The sequence below is a fragment of the Triticum dicoccoides genome, chromosome 7A (assembly GCF_002162155.2).
Source record: "Triticum dicoccoides isolate Atlit2015 ecotype Zavitan chromosome 7A, WEW_v2.0, whole genome shotgun sequence".
Taxonomy (NCBI): domain Eukaryota; kingdom Viridiplantae; phylum Streptophyta; class Magnoliopsida; order Poales; family Poaceae; genus Triticum; species Triticum dicoccoides.
Genome location: NC_041392.1, coordinates 374,469,273 through 374,476,093, shown reverse-complemented (window position 1 = coordinate 374,476,093; position 6,821 = coordinate 374,469,273).

Genomic DNA, 6,821 nt, shown 5'->3' with positions numbered 1-6,821 from the left:
TGGCCCGTGAGGAAACAATGGAAGGCTGACCAACGGCAGCCTTGGCATTGATTCTCTGTGGGAAACCGAGGCTTTCGCAGGACGACGAGGCGAGTGTCGCTGATTCGGTGCGCCCGCGGCTCTTTTACGCCAAAACCATTTCGCCCGACGCCCCCGAACGCCCCTAGCGCGCCGGGTTCGGCATGGGTCCACCGGCGCCGAATTCGGCCCGAACGGACAAAAATTGGGCTTCTGGGGACGCGGCTGGGCCGTTTTTCACGCGTCGGCGCGAAAAAATCGCCCAGGGAGGACGTGTTGGGGGCTCGGCTGGAGATACTCTAACAAACATGTATGACTATTCCTAGGTTCGTAGGAAGGACGTGCATCATCACCCTAACTAACCTCCAACATCCTACTTAATTAATCTGTGGTAGCCTGTGTAGATCTTGTAAACCTAAACAACAATTATTAGTAACAAAAGGAAGGATTAAGATGTCATATCGTCAACAGAAAAGCCCGCAGTTTTGCAATCCAACTTCCCTAGTGATTGTCAAAGCATATGATAAAATGATTGGTGAAGATCCACTTCAAGTCCTCAACCCTGCAAGCAAAATGAAGGAACATGAGTTTGCTCCAAAGCATTGAAATTTCGAAAGCATTTTTGAGGCACCTAGATGATCGAAAGAAATGCTAGTTACCTCTGTTGTGTCATCCATTGTATCTACTAAAGGAAATGGGACGACCTTCTCCTCTGTAATTGTTGTATAAAAAAGTCATGCCTTAATTGGAATCTTAGAGACCCATGAGCTAAATACAAACCGAGAGCATATTGGACACGTAACTTCCAAACATTCAGAAGTGCCTACACAACCAAGATTAAAGTTTCAAATGTGTAACACCCACAATGTGGCTATATCTCCCACGTGCCGGGGCACGACTTAGAGGCATAGCCGCATGGTAGGCATGTCGCAAGAGGGGTAATCTTTACACATCCCATGTACTGAATAAGAAAGGGATAAAGAGTCGGCTTACAATCGCCACTTCACACAAATACAAGTTAAACATACATCAACCAGAATACAAACAAGGTCCGACTACGGAACCAAAATAAAATAAGACAACCCCAATTGCTAGATCCCCGATCGTCCCAACTGGGCTCCACTACTGATCAACTAGAAACGAAACAACACAACGAACACGATCTTCATCGAGCTCCCACTTGAGCTCAGTTGCGTCATCTGCACTGGTATCATCGACACCTGCAACTGTTTGGAAGTATCGGTGAGTCACGAGGACTCAGCAATCTCACACCCTCGCAATCAAGACTATTTAAGCTTATGGGTAGGAAAAGGTAGTGAGATGGAGCTGCAGCAAGCACTAAGCATATATGGTGGCTAACTTACGCAAATAAGAGCGAGAAGAGAAGCAACGCAACGGTCGAGAAGCTAGAAGTGATCCTAAAACTACTTATGTTCAAACATAACTCCAAAGCCATGTTCATTTCCCGGACTCCGCCGGAAAGAGGCCATCACGGCTACACACGCAGTTGATGCATTTTAATTAAGTTAAGTGTCAAGTTCTCTACAACCGGACATTAACAAATTCTCATCTGCCACATAACCGCGGGCACGATTTTCGAAAGTTCAAACCCTGCAGGGGTGTCCCAACTTAGTCCATCACAAGCTCTCACGGTCAACGAAGTATATTCCTTCTCCTAGGAAGACCCGATCAGACTCAGAATCCCGGTTACAAGACATTTCGACAATGGTAAAACAAGACCAGCAAGACCGCTCGATGCACCGACATCCTGATAGGAGCTGCACATATCTCGTTCTCAGGGCAACACCGGATGAACATTATGTACAGCTAAAACCAGCCCTCAAGTTTCCCCGAGGTGGCGCCGCAAGTGGATCTGGTTCGGACCAACACTTAGAGAAGCACTGGCCCGGGGGGGGGGGGGTTAAAATAAAGATGACCCTCGAGAGCGTGACTCCCAAGGGAAAAGTATAGGTGGTGGTGAGGCAACTGGTAAAACGAAGGTTGGGCCTTGCTGGAGGAGTTTTATTCAAGTCGAACTGTCAAGGGGTTCCCATAACACCCAACCGCGTAAGGAACACAAAATTAAGGAACATAACACCGGTATGACGGAAACTAAGGCGGCAAGAGTGGAACAAAACACTAGGCATAAGGCCGAGCCTTCCACCCTTTACCAAGTATATAGGTGCATTAAAGTAAATAAGATATAATAATGATATCCCAACAAAATCCATGTTCCAACAGGGAACAAACTTCAACTTCACCTGCAACTAGCAATGCTATAAGAGGGGTTGAGCAAAGCGGTAACATAGCCAAACAACGGTTTGCTAGGAAAGGTGGGTTAGAGGCTTGAAATGGCAATATGGGAGGCGTGATATAGCAAGTGGTAGGTATCGTGGCATAGCAAATAGAGCGAACAACTAGCAAGCAAAGATAGAAGTGATTTCGAGGGTATGGTCATCTTGCCTGCAAAGTTCTCAAAGTTGTCGAAAGCTTGATCCTCGTTAGCATACTCAACAGGTTCCTCGAACACGTACTCGTCTCCCGACTCTACCCAAAGCAAGAACACAAGCAAGGAACACAATCAACCACGGTGCAATGCACAAGCATCATGATGCAAAACATGGCATGATTTGAAGACATGATATGCAATGCATATGCATGCTTCGGAAGGGAAAAGATTGAACAAGGCATCAACTTTGCAAACCAAGTGTGCTGCTGGAAAGATGAGATGATTTCAGTCGAAACCGATATAAAGATCACCGGAAACAGAGGCACGGTTTGCAAATGGCAAGCAAAACAAGAATGACACACTTCTGCGATTAACAACACGATGCCATCTAGAATGCAACAAGAAACTAAGCTACTGCACTCCAACATAGCAACAAAGCATATGGCAGTGATGTACTCAAGATGCTTGACAAAACATGAACACTGAGCTATGGCTAAATCACACAAGAGCAGGTTCAAACAAGCATGGCAAAAATGCAAAAGATATCAGCTTCACAGATAGTGAAAATACTAACATGCCAGAAAATAATATCAGGAAGCCATGTTTAGAGCAAGCAAACAACATGCTACAGGAACATATCATAGCAATAAAAGGTATGGAATGAATCTACTAAATACATAGAACAAAAGTCCCTTACCGAACACGAGCCAAAAAGGCAAAGAAGATATGATGGCGCCCATGTAAACATATGTAGCGACCAGACCTCAAACAGTCTGATCTCTGTGCTCCGGTGTCATCCCTGGATCAGTAATGCTGACACCACACAGTACTCGGAGGATTTATAGCAGAGTAGCAATCACACACTTATTACATCGAGTGTCTCAAAAGAGAACTTATTACAATAAATATGGCTTAAGGCCATCTAATAACGATAACAATGGAAGGCTTGGAAGATAAGTGAGTCCATCAACTCCAACGGCATCACTGAGTATAGAACCACGACCTAAAAACTCCGTAATCGTCATCTGAAAAGTCTGCAACATTAACGTTGCAGCCCGAAAACGGGTCAGCACATGGAATATGCTGGCAAGGTAACACATAGAGAGTAATGGAATGCAACAGCTATACTATATGCATATTTGGTTGGTGGAAAGCTCTATGGTTACAGTTTTTGCGTAAAGCCAATTTTTCCCTACTTCAAAGGAATAAATTTAATTACTATCATGGTGGTTGTTAAACATTGAGAATGGTTGACAGCATTCTCAATCTCAATTAAAGTAACATCATTAAACCCAACAAAATTAACTTTAGAGTAACATGTTGAGATTCACATGAAAATCCAAGTACTAGATACTCAAGATGTCCATAACCGGGGACACGACTAATCATGATTAGTTTATTACACTCTGCAGAGGTTTGCGCACTTTTTCCCACAAGACTCGATCGCCTCCGTTTGGTTTCTCGCACTACAGGGTGTTTGAGAAACAGATGACCGAGACATAGTCTTTCAGAAGCGCTAGCACCTTACGATCGGGTAGACCGTACCACCTACATCCCCTACATCTGCTAGTCTACCACTGTAAGAGTTCGCACAACTTAGTCAACTATGCTAGAGCCCATAATAGCTTGTGGCTGCACACGGAAGTTTCTAGTATGAATAATCTCATGATCCCTTTGAGCCTGGGTGGCGGTCCAAAAGAAAAACAGGCAAGTCCTGGAAACCCCAGGTGCCTCAATCCACCCAGATGTGTGTTTAAGTTGCCACCTTAGATAAACCATTAATTATCAATCTCACATCTGTCATGGATTTCACTCACCCAATCCACGTCTACTAGCATAGCATGGCATAATAAGCAAACGTAGAAGTAACTCCCAAAGGTTTGATAATAAACAGGTAATAGGTACTACCTCATCTACTTCCCATCCCACAATTTAATTAGATCCTAATCATGCAATGTGTGAAAATTGATCTAATGCAATAAAACTGGGTTGTAGAAAAAGGTATGATCAAAGTGTTACTTGCCTTGCTGATGATCCGCGAAACCTAGAGATTCGAAGTAACAGGCGGCGCACTTCGGGTATTCTATCGCAGACAAACAACAAGCATACAATAAGTACTCATCTAATGCACAGGTAAAACTCAAATAGAAGATCTAACCAGAAAGTTCAACTTAAGAACCCTGGTTTGCAAAAGAATCAAATCGAACGAGGCGAAAGAAATCAAACGGCGAAAGAAAACAACTTCGTTCTAGTAATCTTGATCTAGGGCAAATTTTACAGTAGCAAAAACATGTTTAAGTTGATTATTCGGAAAGAGGGTTTGAGACGAAACTCCAGGCGCTTGAATCGCCTGATTCCGATAAACGAGCGAAAACTTATACTAAAACGAAAATCGGATCAGAAATCGCGATCAGAAAATAACCGCGGAAAAATCCGATGAAAAAGAAAAACAATGATTTTTTTTAAACAGCACGGAAAACAAGGCGGCGGCGAACCTCGGGCGGCGTGCAACTCCGGCGGCGGCGGCGGTGGCGGGGCGCGCTAGGGTTAGGGCGGCGGTGGTGGGCTGGCTCGGCTCGGGCCTCGGGCGCGCCTTATAAAGGCCCCGGCCAGGCGGAGTCCTGGCCAAGTATGGCCCAAAGTCGGTTCCGCGATTTTTTTTAATAATTCCGCTCGGAAGAAAATAAAAAGAAATACTAAACGGACTCCAAAATTCACGAAATAAATTTTCCCGGGTTTCTAAAATCAAGCCCGATAAAGTGAACATTTATCTGGGCCCAAACTACAACTTTGAAAAACGCGCATTTTTCCTAAATTCAAATAAAATACCGAAAAATTCCGAAATAAATCTTATTTGATTTTTTTATTAAATCCTCAATATTTCTATATTTTGGGAAAGTCATTTTATTCCCGCTCTCATATTTTTGTAATAGAAATAATTGATGATAAAATAAATAAAATCAAATGATCCTGTTTACATAATTTGAGAAAACTCAAATATGTAAATAACGAAATCCCCAACTCTCTCCGTGGGTCCTTGAGTTACTTAGGATTTTCTAGGATCAAAACCAAAATCAAAATAAAATATGATATGCATGATGACCTAATGTATAACATTCCAAATTGAAAATTTGGGATGTTACAAACCTACCCCCCTTAAGATGAATCTCGCCCTCGAGATTCGGGTTGGCTAGAAAATAGGTGAGGGTGGTCTTTGAGCAAATCTTCCTCTCGCTCCCAGGTGGCTTCATCCTCCGTGTGGTGGCTCCACTAAACTTTGCAAAACTTGATAACCTTGCTACGAGTAACTCGGCTGGCAAACTCAAGAATCTTGACTGGTTTTTCCTCATAGGTCAAATTGTTATCCAACTGAATTGCTTCCAATGGCACCGTGTCTCTCAAAGGTATGTCAGCCATCTCCCCGTGACACTTTTTCAACTGAGAAACGTGGAACACATCATGAACTCCTGTTAATCCTTCTGGCAATTCCAACTTGTAAGCCACTTCTCCCATATGCTGCAAAACTCGATATGGTCTTACAAATCGTGGCGCTAACTTCCCCTTAACTCCAAAGCGCTTAATCCCTCGAAGTGGGGATACTCGAAGATAAGCTCTATCTCCGACTTCGTAAACTATCTCCTTGCGTTTAGAATCTGCATAGCTCTTCTGCCTGGACTGGGCTACCTTGAGCCTATCGCGAATCAACTTCACCTTCTGTTCAGACTCCTTAATCAAATCTGGTCCAAACAACTGGCGGTCTCCAACTTCGTCCCATGACAACGGTGTCCTGCACCTCCTTCCGTACAAAGCTTCGAAAGGGGCCATCTTCAAACTGGTCTGATAGCTATTATTGTAAGAGAACTCTGCATATGGCAAATTATCGTCCCAACTAGATCCATAATCTAGCGCACAAGCTCTCAGCATATCCTCCAAAATCTGATTGACTCTCTCAGTCTATCCATCTGTCTGCGGATGAAAAGCTGTACTAAATTCTAACCTAGTACCCAAAGTCTCATGCAACTGCTTCCAGAACTTTGAGGTAAACTGGGTTCCTCTATCTGATACGATGCTCCTCGGAACTCCACGCAAACATACGATCCTGGTCATGTATATCTTTGCCAACCTAGCACTGGTGTAAGTGGTCTTTACTGGGATGAAATGAGCTACTTTCGTCAATCGATCAACTACAACCCAAATCGAGTCATAGCCTGAACGAGTCCTTAGTAATCCCGTGATAAAATCCATGCCTAGCTTATCCCACTTCCATTCGGGTATCGGCAATGGTTGCAACAATCCTGCTAGCTTCTGATGCTCTGCCTTTACTCTCTGTCATACGTCACAAACTGCTACATAC